Below are 21,404 nucleotides of genomic sequence, written 5' to 3' on the forward strand. Positions count from 1 at the left end.
AATCGCTATGTACGCAAGTTTTGTTCGTTCGGAACGTCTTAGTTACGTGTCAGTAAGTGAGATTTGTCTAAAATTCTTGTGCAACATCAAGGAAATTGAGAAGAACCGCTTCACGGCATGCATTGTTAAAATCGCTATGTACGCAAGTTTTGTTCGTTCGGAACGTCTTAGTTACGTGTCAGTAAATGAGTTTAGCCGAAAATTCTTGTACAACAGTAAGGAAATTGAGGATATACGTTTTTCTGCGCACAAAGCTGAGATCGTTATGTACGCAAGTTTTGTTCGTTCGGAACGTCTTAGTTACGTGTCAGTAAGTGAGTTTTGTCGAAAATTCTTGTACAACATCTAGGAAATTGAGAAGAACCGCTTCACGGCATACATTGTTAAAACCGCTATGTACGCAAGTTTTGTTCATTCGGAACGTCTTAGTTACGTGTCAGTAAGTGAAATTTGTCTAAAATTCTTGTGCAACATCAAGGAAATTGAGAAGACCCGCTTCACGGCATGCATTGTGAAAATCGCTATGTACGCAAGTTTTGTTCGTTCGGAACGTCTTAGTTACGTGTCAGTAAGTGAGTTTAGTCGAAAATTCTTGTACAACGTTAAAGAAATTGAGGATATACGTTTTTCTGCGCACAAAGCTGAGATCGCTATGTACGCAAGTTTTGTTCGTTCGGAACGTCTTAGTTACGTGTCAGTAAGTGAGTTTAGTCGAAAATTCTTGTACAACATCTAGGAAATTGAGAAGAACCGCTTCACGGCATACATTGTTAAAACCGCCATGTACGCAAGTTTTGTTCGTTCGGAACGTCTTAGTTACGTGTCAGTAAGTGAGATTTGTCTAAAATTCTTGTGCAACATCAAGGAAATTGAGAAGAACCGCTTCACGGCATGCATTGTTAAAATCGCTATGTACGCAAGTTTTGTTCGTTCGGAACGTCTTAGTTACGTGTCAGTAAGTGAGATTTGTCTAAAATTCTTGTGCAACATCAAGGAAATTAAGAAGAACCGCTTCACGGCATACATTGTTAAAATCGCTATGTACGCAAGTTTTGTTTGTTCGGAACGTGTTAGTTACGTGTCAGTAAGTGAGTTTAGTCGAAAATTCTTGTACAACGTTAAAGAAATTGAGGATATACGTTTTTCTGCGCACAAAGCTGAGATCACTATGTACGCAAGTTTTGGTCGTTCGGAACGTCTTAGTTACATGTCAGTAAGTGATATTTGTCGAAAATTCTTGTGCAACATCAAGGAAATTGAGAAGTACCGCTTCACGGCATACATTGTTAAAATCACTATGTACGCAAGTTTTGTTCGTTCGGAACGTCTTAGTTACGTTTCAGTAAGTGAGTTTAGTCGAAAATTCTTGTACAACATTAAGGAAATTGAGAAGAACCGCTTCACGGCATACATTGTTAAAATCGCTATGTACGCAAGTTTTGTTTGTTCGGAACGTGTTAGTTACGTGTCAGTAAGTGAGTTTAGTCGAAAATTCTTGTACAACGTTAAAGAAATTGAGGATATACGTTTTTCTGCGCACAAAGCTGAGATCACTATGTACGCAAGTTTTGGTCGTTCGGAACGTCTTAGTTACATGTGAGTAAGTGATATTTGTCGAAAATTCTTGTGCAACATCAAGGAAATTGAGAAGAACCGCTTCACGGCATACATTGTTAAAATCGCTATGTACGCAAGTTTTGTTCGTTCGGAACGTCTTAGTTACGTGTCAGTAAGTGAGATTTGTCTAAAATTCTTGTGCAACATCAAGGAAATTGAGAAGAACCGCTTCACGGCATGCATTGTTAAAATCGATATGTACGCAAGTTTTGTTCGTTCGGAACGTCTTAGTTACGTGTCAGTAAATGAGTTTAGCCGAAAATTCTTGTACAACAGTAAGGAAATTGAGGATATACGTTTTTCTGCGCACAAAGCTGAGATCGTTATGTACGCAAGTTTTGTTCGTTCGGAACGTCTTAGTTACGTGTCAGTAAGTGAGTTTTGTCGAAAATTCTTGTACAACATCTAGGAAATTGAGAAGAACCGCTTCACGGCATACATTGTTAAAACCGCTATGTACGCAAGTTTTGTTCATTCGGAACGTCTTAGTTACGTGTCAGTAAGTGAAATTTGTCTAAAATTCTTGTGCAACATCAAGGAAATTGAGAAGACCCGCTTCACGGCATGCATTGTGAAAATCGCTATGTACGCAAGTTTTGTTCGTTCGGAACGTCTTAGTTACGTGTCAGTAAGTGAGTTTAGTCGAAAATTCTTGTACAACGTTAAAGAAATTGAGGATATACGTTTTTCTGCGCACAAAGCTGAGATCGCTATGTACGCAAGTTTTGTTCGTTCGGAACGTCTTAATTACGTGTCAGTAAGTGATATTTGTCGAAAATTCTTGTGCAACATCAAGGAAATTGAGAAGAACCGCTTCACGGCATACATTGTTAAAATCGCTATGTACGCAAGTTTTGTTCGTTCGGAACGTCTTAGTTACGTGTCAGTAAGTGAGATTTGTCTAAAATTCTTGTGCAACATCAAGGAAATTGAGAAGAACCGCTTCACGGCATGCATTGTTAAAATCGCTATGTACGCAAGTTTTGTTCGTTCGGAACGTCTTAGTTACGTGTCAGTAAATGAGTTTAGCCGAAAATTCTTGTACAACAGTAAGGAAATTGAGGATATACGTTTTTCTGCGCACAAAGCTGAGATCGTTATGTACGCAAGTTTTGTTCGTTCGGAACGTCTTAGTTACGTGTCAGTAAGTGAGTTTTGTCGAAAATTCTTGTACAACATCTAGGAAATTGAGAAGAACCGCTTCACGGCATACATTGTTAAAACCGCTATGTACGCAAGTTTTGTTCATTCGGAACGTCTTAGTTACGTGTCAGTAAGTGAAATTTGTCTAAAATTCTTGTGCAACATCAAGGAAATTGAGAAGACCCGCTTCACGGCATGCATTGTGAAAATCGCTATGTACGCAAGTTTTGTTCGTTCGGAACGTCTTAGTTACGTGTCAGTAAGTGAGTTTAGTCGAAAATTCTTGTACAACGTTAAAGAAATTGAGGATATACGTTTTTCTGCGCACAAAGCTGAGATCGCTATGTACGCAAGTTTTGTTCGTTCGGAACGTCTTAGTTACGTGTCAGTAAGTGAGTTTAGTCGAAAATTCTTGTACAACATCTAGGAAATTGAGAAGAACCGCTTCACGGCATACATTGTTAAAACCGCCATGTACGCAAGTTTTGTTCGTTCGGAACGTCTTAGTTACGTGTCAGTAAGTGAGATTTGTCTAAAATTCTTGTGCAACATCAAGGAAATTGAGAAGAACCGCTTCACGGCATGCATTGTTAAAATCGCTATGTACGCAAGTTTTGTTCGTTCGGAACGTCTTAGTTACGTGTCAGTAAGTGAGATTTGTCTAAAATTCTTGTGCAACATCAAGGAAATTAAGAAGAACCGCTTCACGGCATACATTGTTAAAATCGCTATGTACGCAAGTTTTGTTTGTTCGGAACGTGTTAGTTACGTGTCAGTAAGTGAGTTTAGTCGAAAATTCTTGTACAACGTTAAAGAAATTGAGGATATACGTTTTTCTGCGCACAAAGCTGAGATCACTATGTACGCAAGTTTTGGTCGTTCGGAACGTCTTAGTTACATGTCAGTAAGTGATATTTGTCGAAAATTCTTGTGCAACATCAAGGAAATTGAGAAGTACCGCTTCACGGCATACATTGTTAAAATCACTATGTACGCAAGTTTTGTTCGTTCGGAACGTCTTAGTTACGTTTCAGTAAGTGAGTTTAGTCGAAAATTCTTGTACAACATTAAGGAAATTGAGAAGAACCGCTTCACGGCATACATTGTTAAAATCGCTATGTACGCAAGTTTTGTTTGTTCGGAACGTGTTAGTTACGTGTCAGTAAGTGAGTTTAGTCGAAAATTCTTGTACAACGTTAAAGAAATTGAGGATATACGTTTTTCTGCGCACAAAGCTGAGATCACTATGTACGCAAGTTTTGGTCGTTCGGAACGTCTTAGTTACATGTGAGTAAGTGATATTTGTCGAAAATTCTTGTGCAACATCAAGGAAATTGAGAAGAACCGCTTCACGGCATACATTGTTAAAATCGCTATGTACGCAAGTTTTGTTCGTTCGGAACGTCTTAGTTACGTGTCAGTAAGTGAGATTTGTCTAAAATTCTTGTGCAACATCAAGGAAATTGAGAAGAACCGCTTCACGGCATGCATTGTTAAAATCGATATGTACGCAAGTTTTGTTCGTTCGGAACGTCTTAGTTACGTGTCAGTAAATGAGTTTAGCCGAAAATTCTTGTACAACAGTAAGGAAATTGAGGATATACGTTTTTCTGCGCACAAAGCTGAGATCGTTATGTACGCAAGTTTTGTTCGTTCGGAACGTCTTAGTTACGTGTCAGTAAGTGAGTTTTGTCGAAAATTCTTGTACAACATCTACGAAATTGAGAAGAACCGCTTCACGGCATACATTGTTAAAACCGCTATGTACGCAAGTTTTGTTCATTCGGAACGTCTTAGTTACGTGTCAGTAAGTGAAATTTGTCTAAAATTCTTGTGCAACATCAAGGAAATTGAGAAGACCCGCTTCACGGCATGCATTGTGAAAATCGCTATGTACGCAAGTTTTGTTCGTTCGGAACGTCTTAGTTACGTGTCAGTAAGTGAGTTTAGTCGAAAATTCTTGTACAACGTTAAAGAAATTGAGGATATACGTTTTTCTGCGCACAAAGCTGAGATCGCTATGTACGCAAGTTTTGTTCGTTCGGAACGTCTTAGTTACGTGTCAGTAAGTGAGTTTAGTCGAAAATTCTTGTACAACATCTAGGAAATTGAGAAGAACCGCTTCACGGCATACATTGTTAAAACCGCCATGTACGCAAGTTTTGTTCGTTCGGAACGTCTTAGTTACGTGTCAGTAAGTGAGATTTGTCTAAAATTCTTGTGCAACATCAAGGAAATTGAGAAGAACCGCTTCACGGCATGCATTGTTAAAATCGCTATGTACGCAAGTTCTGTTCGTTCGGAACGTCTTAGTTACGTGTCAGTAAATGAGTTTAGCCGAAAATTCTTGTACAACAGTAAGGAAATTGAGGATATACGTTTTTCTGCGCACAAAGCTGAGATCGTTATGTACGCAAGTTTTGTTCGTTCGGAACGTCTTAGTTACGTGTCAGTAAGTGAGTTTTGTCGAAAATTCTTGTACAACATCTAGGAAATTGAGAAGAACCGCTTCACGGCATACATTGTTAAAACCGCTATGTACGCAAGTTTTGTTCATTCGGAACGTCTTAGTTACGTGTCAGTAAGTGAAATTTGTCTAAAATTCTTGTGCAACATCAAGGAAATTGAGAAGACCCGCTTCACGGCATGCATTGTGAAAATCGCTATGTACGCAAGTTTTGTTCGTTCGGAACGTCTTAGTTACGTGTCAGTAAGTGAGTTTAGTCGAAAATTCTTGTACAACGTTAAAGAAATTGAGGATATACGTTTTCCTGCGCACAAAGCTGAGATCGCTATGTACGCATGTTTTGATCGTTCGGAACGTCTTAGTTACGTGTCAGTAAGTGAGTTTAGTCGAAAATTCTTGTACAACATTAAGGAAATTGAGAAGAACCGCTTCACGGCATACATTGTTAAAATCGCTACGTACGCAAGTTTTGGTCGTTCGGAACGTTTTAGTTACGTGTCAGTAAGTGAGATTTGTCTAAAATTCTTGTGCAACATCAAGGAAATTAAGAAGAACCGCTTCACGGCATACATTGTTAAAATCGCTATGTACGCAAGTTTTGTTTGTTCGGAACGTGTTAGTTACGTGTCAGTAAATGAGATTTGTCTAAAATTCTTGTGCAACATCAAGGAAATTGAGGATATACGTTTTAATGCGCACAAAGCTGAGATCGCTATGTATGCAAGTTTTGTTCGTTCGGAAAGTCTTAGTTACGTGTCAGTAAGTGAGATTTGTCTAAAATTCTTGTACAACATTAAGATAATTGAGGATATACGTTTTTCTGCGCACAAAGCTGAGATCGCTATGTACGCAAGTTTTGTTCTTTCGGAACGTCTTAGTTACGTGTCAGTAAGTGAGATTTGTCTAAAATTCTTGTGCAACATCAAGGAAATTAAGAAGAACCGCTTCACGGCATACATTGTTAAAATCGCTATGTACGCAAGTTTTGTTCGTTCGGAACGTCTTAGTTACGTGTCAGTAAATGAGATTTGTCTAAAATTCTTGTGCAACATCAAGGAAATTGAGGATATACGTTTTAATGCGCACAAAGCTGAGATCGCTATGTATGCAAGTTTTGTTCGTTCGGAAAGTCTTAGTTACGTGTCAGTAAGTGAGATTTGTCTAAAATTCTTGTACTACGTTAAAGAAATTGAGGATATACGTTTTTCTGCGCACAAAGCTGAGATCGCTATGTACGCAAGTTTTGGTCGTTCGGAACGTTTTAGTTACGTGTCAGTAAGTGAGATTTGTCTAAAATTCTTGTGCAACATCAAGGAAATTGAGAAGAACCGCTTCACGGCATACATTGTTAAAATTACTATGTACGCAAGTTTTGTTCGTTCGGAACGTCTTAGTTACGTTTCAGTAAGTGAGTTTAGTCGAAAATTCTTGTACAACATTAAGGAAATTGAGAAGAACCGCTTCACGGCATACATTGTTAAAATCGCTATGTACGCAAGTTTTGTTTGTTCGGAACGTGTTAGTTACGTGTCAGTAAGTGAGTTTAGTCGAAAATTCTTGTACAACGTTAAAGAAATTGAGGATATACGTTTTTCTGCGCACAAAGCTGAGATCACTATGTACGCAAGTTTTGTTCGTTCGGAACGTCTTAGTTACGTGTCAGTAAGTGAGATTTGTCTAAAATTCTTGTGCATCATCAAGGAAATTAAGAAGAACCGCTTCACGGCATACATTGTTAAAATCGCTATGTACGCAAGTTTTGTTTGTTCGGAACGTGTTAGTTACGTGTCAGTAAATGAGATTTGTCTAAAATTCTTGTGCAACATCAAGGAAATTGAGGATATACGTTTTAATGCGCACAAAGCTGAGATCGCTATGTATGCAAGTTTTGTTCGTTCGGAAAGTCTTAGTTACGTGTCAGTAAGTGAGATTTGTCTAAAATTCTTGTACAACATTAAGATAATTGAGGATATACGTTTTTCTGCGCACAAAGCTGAGATCGCTATGTACGCAAGTTTTGTTCTTTCGGAACGTCTTAGTTACGTGTCAGTAAGTGAGATTTGTCTAAAATTCTTGTGCAACATCAAGGAAATTAAGAAGAACCGCTTCACGGCATACATTGTTAAAATCGCTATGTACGCAAGTTTTGTTCGTTCGGAACGTCTTAGTTACGTGTCAGTAAATGAGATTTGTCTAAAATTCTTGTGCAACATCAAGGAAATTGAGGATATACGTTTTAATGCGCACAAAGCTGAGATCGCTATGTATGCAAGTTTTGTTCGTTCGGAAAGTCTTAGTTACGTGTCAGTAAGTGAGATTTGTCTAAAATTCTTGTACTACGTTAAAGAAATTGAGGATATACGTTTTTCTGCGCACAAAGCTGAGATCGCTATGTACGCAAGTTTTGGTCGTTCGGAACGTTTTAGTTACGTGTCAGTAAGTGAGATTTGTCTAAAATTCTTGTGCAACATCAAGGAAATTGAGAAGAACCGCTTCACGGCATACATTGTTAAAATCACTATGTACGCAAGTTTTGTTCGTTCGGAACGTCTTAGTTACGTTTCAGTAAGTGAGTTTAGTCGAAAATTCTTGTACAACATTAAGGAAATTGAGAAGAACCGCTTCACGGCATACATTGTTAAAATCGCTATGTACGCAAGTTTTGTTTGTTCGGAACGTGTTAGTTACGTGTCAGTAAGTGAGTTTAGTCGAAAATTCTTGTACAACGTTAAAGAAATTGAGGATATACGTTTTTCTGCGCACAAAGCTGAGATCACTATGTACGCAAGTTTTGGTCGTTCGGAACGTCTTAGTTACATGTGAGTAAGTGATATTTGTCGAAAATTCTTGTGCAACATCAAGGAAATTGAGAAGAACCGCTTCACGGCATACATTGTTAAAATCGCTATGTACGCAAGTTTTGTTCGTTCGGAACGTCTTAGTTACGTGTCAGTAAGTGAGATTTGTCTAAAATTCTTGTGCAACATCAAGGAAATTGAGAAGAACCGCTTCACGGCATGCATTGTTAAAATCGATATGTACGCAAGTTTTGTTCGTTCGGAACGTCTTAGTTACGTGTCAGTAAATGAGTTTAGCCGAAAATTCTTGTACAACAGTAAGGAAATTGAGGATATACGTTTTTCTGCGCACAAAGCTGAGATCGTTATGTACGCAAGTTTTGTTCGTTCGGAACGTCTTAGTTACGTGTCAGTAAGTGAGTTTTGTCGAAAATTCTTGTACAACATCTAGGAAATTGAGAAGAACCGCTTCACGGCATACATTGTTAAAACCGCTATGTACGCAAGTTTTGTTCATTCGGAACGTCTTAGTTACGTGTCAGTAAGTGAAATTTGTCTAAAATTCTTGTGCAACATCAAGGAAATTGAGAAGACCCGCTTCACGGCATGCATTGTGAAAATCGCTATGTACGCAAGTTTTGTTCGTTCGGAACGTCTTAGTTACGTGTCAGTAAGTGAGTTTAGTCGAAAATTCTTGTACAACGTTAAAGAAATTGAGGATATACGTTTTTCTGCGCACAAAGCTGAGATCGCTATGTACGCAAGTTTTGTTCGTTCGGAACGTCTTAGTTACGTGTCAGTAAGTGAGTTTAGTCGAAAATTCTTGTACAACATCTAGGAAATTGAGAAGAACCGCTTCACGGCATACATTGTTAAAACCGTCATGTACGCAAGTTTTGTTCGTTCGGAACGTCTTAGTTACGTGTCAGTAAGTGAGATTTGTCTAAAATTCTTGTGCAACATCAAGGAAATTGAGAAGAACCGCTTCACGGCATGCATTGTTAAAATCGCTATGTACGCAAGTTCTGTTCGTTCGGAACGTCTTAGTTACGTGTCAGTAAATGAGTTTAGCCGAAAATTCTTGTACAACAGTAAGGAAATTGAGGATATACGTTTTTCTGCGCACAAAGCTGAGATCGTTATGTACGCAAGTTTTGTTCGTTCGGAACGTCTTAGTTACGTGTCAGTAAGTGAGTTTTGTCGAAAATTCTTGTACAACATCTAGGAAATTGAGAAGAACCGCTTCACGGCATACATTGTTAAAACCGCTATGTACGCAAGTTTTGTTCATTCGGAACGTCTTAGTTACGTGTCAGTAAGTGAAATTTGTCTAAAATTCTTGTGCAACATCAAGGAAATTGAGAAGACCCGCTTCACGGCATGCATTGTGAAAATCGCTATGTACGCAAGTTTTGTTCGTTCGGAACGTCTTAGTTACGTGTCAGTAAGTGAGTTTAGTCGAAAATTCTTGTACAACGTTAAAGAAATTGAGGATATACGTTTTCCTGCGCACAAAGCTGAGATCGCTATGTACGCATGTTTTGATCGTTCGGAACGTCTTAGTTACGTGTCAGTAAGTGAGTTTAGTCGAAAATTCTTGTACAACATTAGGGAAATTGAGAAGAACCGCTTCACGGCATACATTGTTAAAATCGCTACGTACGCAAGTTTTGGTCGTTCGGAACGTTTTAGTTACGTGTCAGTAAGTGAGTTTAGTCGAAAATTCTTGTACAACGTTAAAGAAATTGAGGATATACGTTTTTCTGCGCACAAAGCTGAGATCACTATGTACGCAAGTTTTGTTCATTCGGAACGTCTTAGTTACGTGTCAGTAAGTGAGATTTGTCTAAAATTCTTGTGCAACATCAAGGAAATTGAGAAGAACCGCTTCACGGCATACATTGTTAAAACCGCTATGTACGCAAGTTTTGTTCATTCGGAACGTCTTAGTTACGTGTCAGTAAGTGAAATTTGTCTAAAATTCTTGTGCAACATCAAGGAAATTGAGAAGACCCGCTTCACGGCATGCATTGTGAAAATCGCTATGTACGCAAGTTTTGTTCGTTCGGAACGTCTTAGTTACGTGTCAGTAAGTGAGTTTAGTCGAAAATTCTTGTACAACGTTAAAGAAATTGAGGATATACGTTTTCCTGCGCACAAAGCTGAGATCGCTATGTACGCATGTTTTGATCGTTCGGAACGTCTTAGTTACGTGTCAGTAAGTGAGTTTAGTCGAAAATTCTTGTACAACATTAAGGAAATTGAGAAGAACCGCTTCACGGCATACATTGTTAAAATCGCTACGTACGCAAGTTTTGGTCGTTCGGAACGTTTTAGTTACGTGTCAGTAAGTGAGATTTGTCTAAAATTCTTGTGCAACATCAAGGAAATTAAGAAGAACCGCTTCACGGCATACATTGTTAAAATCGCTATGTACGCAAGTTTTGTTTGTTCGGAACGTGTTAGTTACGTGTCAGTAAGTGAGTTTAGTCGAAAATTCTTGTACAACGTTAAAGAAATTGAGGATATACGTTTTTCTGCGCACAAAGCTGAGATCACTATGTACGCAAGTTTTGTTCATTCGGAACGTCTTAGTTACGTGTCAGTAAGTGAGATTTGTCTAAAATTCTTGTGCAACATCAAGGAAATTGAGAAGAACCGCTTCACGGCATACATTGTTAATACCGCTATGTACACAAGTTTTGTTCGTTCGGAACGTCTTAGTTACGTGTCAGTAAATGAGATTTGTCTAAAATTCTTGTGCAACATCAAGGAAATTGAGGATATACGTTTTAATGCGCACAAAGCTGAGATCGCTATGTATGCAAGTTTTGTTCGTTCGGAAAGTCTTAGTTACGTGTCAGTAAGTGAGATTTGTCTAAAATTCTTGTACTACGTTAAAGAAATTGAGGATATACGTTTTTCTGCGCACAAAGCTGAGATCGCTATGTACGCAAGTTTTGGTCGTTCGGAACGTTTTAGTTACGTGTCAGTAAGTGAGATTTGTCTAAAATTCTTGTGCAACATCAAGGAAATTGAGAAGAACCGCTTCACGGCATACATTGTTAAAACCGCTATGTACGCAAGTTTTGTTCGTTCGGAACGTCTTAGTTACGTGTCAGTAAGTGTGTTTAGTCGAAAATTCTTGTACAACGTTAATGAAATTGAGGATATACGTTTATCTGCGCACAAAGCTGAGATCGCTATGTACGCTAGTTTTGTTCGTTCGGAACGTCTTAGTTACGTGTCAGTAAGTCAGTTTAGTCGAAAATTATTGTACAACGTTAACGGAATTGAGGATATACGTTTTAATGCGCACAAAGCTGAGATCGCTATGTACGCAAGTTTTGTTCGTTCGGAACGTCTTAGTTACGTGTCAGTAAGTGAGTTTAGCCACAAATTCTTGTACAACATTAAGATAATTGAGGATATACGTTTTTCTGCGCACAAAGCTGAGATCGCTATGTACGCAAGTTTTGTTCTTTCGGAACGTCTTAGTTACGTGTCAGTAAGTGAGATTTGTCTAAAATTCTTGTGCAACATCAAGGAAATTAAGAAGAACCGCTTCACGGCATACATTGTTAAAATCGCTATGTACGCAAGTTTTGTTCGTTCGGAACGTCTTAGTTACGTGTCAGTAAGTGAGTTTAGTCGAAAATTCTTGTACAACGTTCAAGAAATGGAGGATATACGTTTTTCTGCGCACAAAGCTGAGATCGCTATGAACGCAAGTTTTGGTCGTTCGGAACGTTTTAGTTACGTGTCAGTAAGTGAGATTTGTCTAAAATTCTTGTGCAAAATCAAGGAAATTAAGAAGAACCGCTTTACGTCATACATTGTTAAAATCGCTATGTACGCAAGTTTTGGTCGTTCGGAACGTCTTAGTTACATGTCAGTAAGTGATATTTGTCGAAAATTCTTGTGCAACATCAAGGAAATTGAGAAGTACCGCTTCACGGCATACATTGTTAAAATCACTATGTACGCAAGTTTTGTTCGTTCGGAACGTCTTAGTTACGTTTCAGTAAGTGAGTTTAGTCGAAAATTCTTGTACAACATTAAGGAAATTGAGAAGAACCGCTTCACGGCATACATTGTTAAAATCGCTATGTACGCAAGTTTTGTTTGTTCGGAACGTGTTAGTTACGTGTCAGTAAGTGAGTTTAGTCGAAAATTCTTGTACAACGTTAAAGAAATTGAGGATATACGTTTTTCTGCGCACAAAGCTGAGATCACTATGTACGCAAGTTTTGGTCGTTCGGAACGTCTTAGTTACATGTCAGTAAGTGATATTTGTCGAAAATTCTTGTGCAACATCAAGGAAATTGAGAAGAACCGCTTCACGGCATGCATTGTTAAAATCGCTATGTACGCAAGTTTTGTTCGTTCGGAACGTCTTAGTTACGTGTCAGTAAGTGAGTTTAGTCGAAAATTCTTGTACAACGTTAAAGAAATTGAGGATATACGTTTTTCTGCGCACAAAGCTGAGATCGCTATGTACGCATGTTTTGATCGTTCGGAACGTCTTAGTTACGTGTCAGTACGTGAGATTTGTCTAAAATTCTTGTGCAACATCAAAGAAATTGAAAAGAACCGTTTCACGGCATACATTGTTAAAACCGCTATGTACCCAAATTTTCTTCGTTCGGAACGTCTTAGTTACGTGTCAGTAAGTGAGTTTAGTCGAAAATTCTTGTACAACGTTCAAGAAATTGAGGTTATACGTTTTTCTGCGCACAAAGCTGAGATCGCTATGTACGCATGTTTTTTTCGTTCGGAACGTCTTAGTTACGTGTCAGTAAGTGAGATTTGTCTAAAATTCTTGTGCAACATCAAGGAAATTGAGAAGAACCGCTTCACGGCATACATTGTTAAAACCGCTATGTACGCATGTTTTTTTCGTCCGGAACGTCTTAGTTACGTGTCAGTAAGTGAGATTTGTCTAAAATTCTTGTGCAACATCAAAGAAATTGAGAAGAACCGCTTCACGGCATACATTGTTAAAACCGCTATGTACGCAAGTTTTCTTCGTTCGGAACGTCTTAGTTACGTGTTAGTAAGTGAGTTTAGTCGAAAATTCTTGTACAACATTAAGGAAATTGAGAAGAACCGCTTCACGGCATACATTGTTAAAATCGCTATGTACGCAAGTTGTGTTCGTTCGGAACGTCTTAGTTACGTATCAGTAAGTGAGTTTAGTCGAAAATTCTTGTACAAGGTTAAAGAAATTGAGGATATACGTTTTTCTGCGCACAAAGCTGAGATCGCTATGTACGCAAGTTTTGGTCGTTCGGAACGTTTTAGTTACGTGTCAGTAAGTGAGATTTGTCTAAAATTCTTGTGCAACATCAAGGAAATTGAGAAGAACCGCTTCACGGCATACATTGTTAAAACCGCTATGTACGCAAGTTTTGTTCGTTCGGAACGTCTTAGTTACGTGTCAGTAAGTGAGTTTAGTCGAAAATTCTTGTACAACGTTAAAGAAATTGAGGACATACGTTTATCTGCGCACAAAGCTGAGATCGCTATGTACGCTAGTTTTGTTCGTTCGGAACGTCTTAGTTACGTGTCAGTAAGTCAGTTTAGTCGAAAATTATTGTACAACGTTAACGAAATTGAGGATATACGTTTTAATGCGCACAAAGCTGAGATCGCTATGTACGCAAGTTTTGTTCGTTCGGAACGTCTTAGTTACGTGTCAGTAAGTGAGTTTAGCCACAAATTCTTGTACAACATTAAGATAATTGAGGATATACGTTTTTCTGCGCACAAAGCTGAGATCGCTATGTACGCAAGTTTTGTTCGTTCGGAACGTCTTAGTTACGTGTCAGTAAGTGAGATTTGTATAAAATTCTTGTGCAACATCAAGGAAATTAAGAAGAACCGCTTCACGGCATACATTGTTAAAACCGCTATGTACGCAAGTTTTGTTCGTTCGGAACGTCTTAGTTACGTGTCAGTAAGTGAGTTTAGTCACAAATTCTTGTACAACATTAAGATAATTGAGGATATACGTTTTTCTGCGCACAAAGCTGAGATCGCTATGTACGCAAGTTTTGTTCGTTCGGAACGTCTTAGTTACGTGTCAGTAAGTGAGATTTGTCTAAAATTCTTGTGCAACATCAAGGAAATTAAGAAGAACCGCTTCACGGCATACATTGTTAAAATCGCTATGTACGCAAGTTTTGTTCGTTCGGAACGTCTTAGTTACGTGTCAGTAAGTGAGTTTAGTCGAAAATTCTTGTACAACGTTTAAGAAATGGAGGATATACGTTTTTCTGCGCACAAAGCTGAGATCGCTATGTACGCAAGTTTTGGTCGTTCGGAACATTTTAGTTACGTGTCAGTAAGTGAGATTTGTCTAAAATTCTTGTGCAAAATCAAGGAAATTAAGAAGAACCGCTTTACGTCATACATTGTTAAAATCACTATGTACGCAAGTTGTGTTCGTTCGGAACGTCTTAGTTACGTATCAGTAAGTGAGTTTAGTCGAAAATTCTTGTACAACGTTAAGAAATTGAGGATATACGTTTATCTGCGCACAAAGCTGAGATCGCTATGTACGCTAGTTTTGTTCGTTCGGAACGTCTTAGTTACGTGTCAGTAAGTGAGTTTAGTCGAAAATTATTATACAACGTTAACGAAATTGAGGATATACGTTTTAATGCGCACAAAGCTGAGATCGCTATATACGCATGTTTTGTTCGTTCGGAACGTCTTAGTTATGTGTCAGTAAGTGAGATTTGTCTAAAATTCTTGTGCAACATCAAGGAAATTGAGAAGAACCGCTTCAGGGCATACATTGTTAAAACCGCTATGTACGCAAGTTTTGTTCGTTCGGAACGTCTTAGTTACGTGTCAATAAGTGAGTTTAGTCGAAAATTCTTGTACAACGTTAAAGAAATTGAGGATATACGTTTTGGTCGTTCGGAACGTTTTAGTTACGTGTCAGTAAGTGAAATTTGTCTAAAATTCTTGTGCAACATCAAGGAAATTGAGAAGAACCGCTTCACGGCATACATTGCTAAAACCGCTATGTACGCAAGTTTTGTTCGTTCGGAACGTCTTAGTTACGTGTCAGTAAGTGATATTTGTCTAAAATTCTTGTGCAACATCAAGGAAATTAAGAAGAACCGCTTCACGGCATACATTGTTAAAACCGCTATGTACGCAAGTTTTGTTCGTTCGGAACGTCTTAGTTACGTGTCAGTAAGTGAGTTTAGTCACAAATTCTTGTACAACATTAAGATAATTGAGGATATACGTTTTTCTGCGCACAAAGCTGAGATCGCTATGTACGCAAGTTTTGTTCGTTCGGAACGTCTTAGTTACGTGTCAGTAAGTGAGATTTGTCTAAAATTCTTGTGCAACATCAAGGAAATTAAGAAGAACCGCTTCACGGCATACATTGTTAAAATCGCTATGTACGCAAGTTTTGTTCGTTCGGAACGTCTTAGTTACGTGTCAGTAAGTGAGTTTAGTCGAAAATTCTTGTACAACGTTTAAGAAATGGAGGATATACGTTTTTCTGCGCACAAAGCTGAGATCGCTATGTACGCAAGTTTTGGTCGTTCGGAACATTTTAGTTACGTGTCAGTAAGTGAGATTTGTCTAAAATTCTTGTGCAAAATCAAGGAAATTAAGAAGAACCGCTTTACGTCATACATTGTTAAAATCACTATGTACGCAAGTTGTGTTCGTTCGGAACGTCTTAGTTACGTATCAGTAAGTGAGTTTAGTCGAAAATTCTTGTACAACGTTAAGAAATTGAGGATATACGTTTATCTGCGCACAAAGCTGAGATCGCTATGTACGCTAGTTTTGTTCGTTCGGAACGTCTTAGTTACGTGTCAGTAAGTGAGTTTATTCGAAAATTATTATACAACGTTAACGAAATTGAGGATATACGTTTTAATGCGCACAAAGCTGAGATCGCTATATACGCATGTTTTGTTCGTTCGGAACGTCTTAGTTACGTGTCAGTAAGTGAGATTTGTCTAAAATTCTTGTGCAACATCAAGGAAATTGAGAAGAACCGCTTCAGGGCATACATTGTTAAAACCGCTATGTACGCAAGTTTTGTTCGTTCGGAACGTCTTAGTTACGTGTCAATAAGTGAGTTTAGTCGAAAATTCTTGTACAACGTTAAAGAAATGGAGGATATACGTTTTTCTGCGCACAAAGCTGAGATCGCTATGTATGCAAGTTTTGGTCGTTCGGAACGTTATATCTACGTGTCAGTAAGTGAGATTTGTCTAAAGTTCTTGTGCAACATCAAGGAAATTGAGAAGAACCGTTTCACGGCATACATTGTTAAAACCGCTATGTACGCAATTTTTGTTCGTTCGGAACGTCTTAGTTATGTGTCAGTAAGTGAGTTTAGTCGAAAATTCTTGTACAACGTTAAAGAAATGGAGGATATACGTTTTTCTGCGCACAAAGCTGAGATCGCTATGTACGCAAGTTTTGGTCGTTCGGAACGTTTTAGCTACGTGTCAGTAAGTGAGATTTGTCTAAAATTCTTGTGCAAAATCAAGGAAATTAAGAAGAACCGCTTTACGTCATACATTGTTAAAATCGTGTCACGTCTCGATATTCGAAGTTGATAAAAAAATTAAATCTTGATTTTTAATGCAAATCTATTTTCTGAACGTGACTGTATTAAATTTTTATGATAATAGTAAATTAGAATTTATTCGTTTAAATTGAATAAGATATTTACGCCTTTTAGATGTTTTATTTCTTTTTCGGTCACCCTGCATTCACCGGGTCTATCGGGGACCAGAAGACTGACAACTTGTCCGTATAAGGCGTTAACTTACTTAGGAATATACGTCGTCGGGTTGGATTCCTCCTGCGACGATCCCTCGAGATTGAATATTTATATATGTTCTTCTTAATTATAATAATGTAGGCTGATGTTGGATGAATAGGTAGCCGGAACGTAGTAATAATTGTAGAGTCGAATATAGTAGTATATAACACTTTATTTTATATTCAACGTTAAATTGTAGTATTATTACAGTCGCTATGCTAGCGGCTGGTAAACTCCGTTTCAGAGTATATCTAAGAGTCTTAAAGACTTGTACAGAAGTTTGACGACGCGTAACGCCGGATTACTGACGCTTGACAAAGGTATTCAGAGCTCGAAAGTAGTAACGTGTTAACAGTTTGCCGTCGCGAATAGTAATATGTGTTCACCGTTTGCCGTCGCGAATAGTAATGCTGGAAGTCGGGCTTGCACTGAGCTCCTCCGGTCTTCAGGTGTTGGTGGGAGAGATGCTGCAGTGGGATCGCCTCTTGTAGATGGTGGGATATTCTTCCTATGCTTCGCCTAAGACTTCCTGATGCTGGTGGGAGACCCATGGGCGGGAGCAATGGCAAGTGGAAGAGCCGCTGGTAGGGATCTCTGTGCGAGAAGGACAGCTATATCGTTCTCTCGCAACATTCCAACTTATTTGTCCGGCCTAATCTTATCGAGCGGGCGGATAAGAATATCGATCGACGGCTAGTCCATGTACAGTTTAAGGCTCTTATAAAACTCTTATAATACTGCAGTGAATAAAATATTTTATAATGAATATTCTTATATGCCTAGTTCCTTATTGTTACCTATATGGTTAATAATAGAGTCTTATGCTACGTAGAATATGTGTATGCGCGTATGCGGATATAAAGTTTTAAGGCTAATATGAATATAAAGTTAAAACGAATATATATATATGTTCGTGTACTTAAAATTATTATATTAAAGCGTAATAACGTTACATTTGCATTGTTCACTTTTCGCTTGTATCTTCTAATTGAATTTAATGCTTTATTAAAAGATCTTTTATATACTTATATATATATATATATATATATATATATATATATATAATATTTATTACAATTTTTAAAGCGTTTGAATCGACTGTCTGGTTGTGCAATGCAAATATAAATTATTAGTTATTCTTATGGTTTATACATATGATGGTTATTTTTGCGTCACCCGCTGGCGCGCTCGAGCGTTGGCTACATACGGGGTGACTCTTAAATATGAATACTATTTTACATGTTAGAACTTTGCCTTGAACGAATAATTTTCTCCGAATTTTTACTTCTTTCACCCCTTATGGGTGTATTAACAATAAATATATTATTTAAATAAAATTTGACGTGCGGCAAAGACGTCACACCACCCCCCTTAGTTTAAATTTCGGAGTAACGAGTTATGATGAAATTTATTCGTCCAATCTGGCACGTAGGTCTCTGAATGTATATACAATAGGTATAGTGGGTGGTTCTGTATTTTCGGCTGGCGCATTGGGTACTGTGTTTGTATCTGTGTGTTCCGGTGGATTTTCAGGGATCACTTCCGGTTGCGGTCGTGGTCTGTTTGCCAAATACAATAACAAGTGTGTGAAAGAGCTCCAAATGGCTCCGAGTAAGTGTAAGCTACAGCCATAAGCTGCGTGTAGTGCATAGCCGTGTATTAATGTGTCGAATACAATTTTTATTATTCTTATAATGATAAATATTCCGAATACACCGGCGGTCGCTGCGCCGAATGTAGTAAAACCGTCCCATATTTTTGTTAAAGTATTATTATAAATTTTGTTTAAGGAATCTTCGTCTAATAAATTTCGCAATGAGATGGCATCCGACGGTATCGTTTGGCCAGTAAAGCCTCTAGCAATAGTGTGTAGTACAGCGCTCTTTTCTGCTGGGAACATAATGTGATCTCTTAAATTATCTAAATCATCTTGAGTGTAAATACCGCTTGTTGCCAAGGATTTCGGTGCCAAATACTTCCATGTTAATTTTGTCAGGGGTTTAATAAGATGTGGGGAATTCGCTATGGAAGGTGTGGGATTGAACTGTATCCATGTTTCGTCTATATTGTAGAGGATAGGTAATAAGGGGTTACAGTCTCTAAGTGTGTTTTGTCTTGTTAATATTCGCGATTTAGGGGTCATGTATAATGAAGCGTTCCGGAACGTGACCGGTAATTCTGTGTGACAGGTATTTGTTTTTCTAAGTATAACGTCTATAGGTATACATTTTATGACATGAATTACTTCTCCTGCAGTTACTGCCATGTAACCCGGTGATTTCATAAGCCGATACGCAAATTCGTCTGGTAGAATAGAGGCAAGCGACAGTGTGTTCTGTATCACTTGTTTCTCTAGCTCACATTTCTGTAAAATTACGTCTTGGTATAATGCTGTTACTTGGCTTCTTACGTATTTTTCAACGTAAACGAATTTTGAGTTTGCATATGTAAACATGTCAAGGTTTGTAATATCGGTTTTTGATTTTGTTTTAAAGACGTTTCCCTTTTGTGTCTCAAAAATGAATAATTTAGGATGTTCAGTCCCGTATAGTGTGTATCCACAGATGGTGTGTCTGCGGGTAAGTGTGAGGGCAAATGTGGTGTCTTGTGTCTCTAAGGAGAATATGGTAGTATTGTGCGAATCTTGAAATCCTTGAAATTTAACAGCGTTTCCCTCGTACAGTATATCATAATTTTCAAAACCACACGCGGTGGTGGGGAGACTCTCCCAAAAAGTGTATCCGTCGTCAGAATCTATACATGTTTCGTCTCCTAAATCACAGACGGTTCCAGATTTTAAAATTATTTTTTCCGTGCTTAGTTTTATGGGTACGTACGAGTCTTTTAGAGATATTTTTACAGTAGCTTGTACAATTACATCGTCCCATGTTCCATAATAATCTGAATATTGAATGCCTTTACATGTACCGTCGACGTTTACCTTTCCGGCTAAAGTAACGCTTCTATAATAAGTATGGTTTGACTTTAGTTCATCTATTATTTCCGCGGTTCCTATTCTCAAAAGGCCTTCTCTATGAATTTGCATACACTTATTTCGGGATGTTTCTTGGAGGTAACTCGCATAACCGTTTTGAACTGCCGAAATATGCGAGTGCATGCCACAATGATATATGGTACGCATAATCTCTATTTTACACTGTATAACTTGTGTCTGCGCGTAGTTGGATAGTTGTAACAGTTGCATGTACGTATTGGTACGTATATTCAGGTCGCATTCGCCAGATCGTAGCAATGATACGGTTGTTACATTTAAGTATGTTCCTCCGCAGTCGTATGCGATAATAGATTGGGTGCCATAGAGTATAGTTGCGATGGTCAGCGAGAATAGTATCGCTCTGTATGCCTTAAAATAGAAATATTATAATTAATTTTTTAAAATTGTAATTAGTGTTGGTTGTTTGTGTTGTTTTGTGTTACAAAATGTGTAAGATAGAAGAGGAGTAATAGTGGATATTTCTTAATAGTACTGTATCTTTTCTTAATAATACTGGATCCGGGGGTCCAGGCCACGATTACAAGCTCTGATTTTTCGTTTTCCTTCAACCCGGATCGATATAGCATGTGCTTTTGCACAGCTTTAACTTATTGACATGAACAACGCGTGGTTTACCTCGGAAATCTATTCTAGCGTTGTTCATCGGTAGTAGTTCAAAAATTTTATAAGGACCGGTATACTGGTCGTCTAACTTTCCTTTTATTGGCTCTTTTAGGAGATAGACTTCATCATTGACTTTAAATCTTTGAACGTTAAGTTTTCTGTCATAATATCTTTTACTTATTTCTTTAGATTTTACTAAATTTTGCCTTGCCAAATCTTGGGATGATTTTATTGTATCAAAAAGGTTAGTAAGATAGTCTTGATAAGGGGTTTCGGTTATCTCTTCAGGAGTTACAAAGGATGAGGGTGTTCTGGGGAGATGTCCAAAAATTAAAGCATATGGTGTATAATTAGTACCCTCATGCACGGATGTATTGTAAGCGAACATAGCGGGTCTGAGGTGTTCATCCCATTCGTTGTTCTGGTTAGTGTACATTTTTAGGTATTCTGTTAGGACATGATGTGAGCGTTCAATGGATCCATTCGATTGTGGATAGTAAGCAGTGGTTCGACATTGTTTTATTTTAAAATAACTGGCGATGGTTTTCATTAGGGAAGTGAAAAAGGTTGGAGCTTGGTCTGTTAGTAAGGCTTTCGGTGCTCCGTATATGCAAATGAAGTCTTTTATAAAGGCGTCGGCAATAGAAAGGGAGTCAGCAGTTTGCATAGGGGTAGCAATTGAATATTTTGTTAGAAGATCCTGGATAGTTAAAATGTAGGAATTGTTTCGGCTGGTCGTGGGCAATGGTCCTACGACGTCCATGGATATTTTATCGAAAGCTGCTCCGGGTGTATCAGTGATCATCATGGGCTGCTTTGTTTTCATTCTGGTTAATTTCTTGATTTGGCAGTTTCGGCAATTTTTTATGTAATCCTGTATATCTTTTTTCATCGTTGACCAATAGTAATTTTGCCTGATTCTATGGTAAGTTTTATTCACGCCTT

The sequence above is a fragment of the Polyergus mexicanus genome, unplaced genomic scaffold (assembly GCF_030449975.1).
Source record: "Polyergus mexicanus isolate NDT 795.1 unplaced genomic scaffold, iyPolMexi1.0 SCAF_28, whole genome shotgun sequence".
Lineage (NCBI taxonomy): Eukaryota > Metazoa > Arthropoda > Insecta > Hymenoptera > Formicidae > Polyergus > Polyergus mexicanus.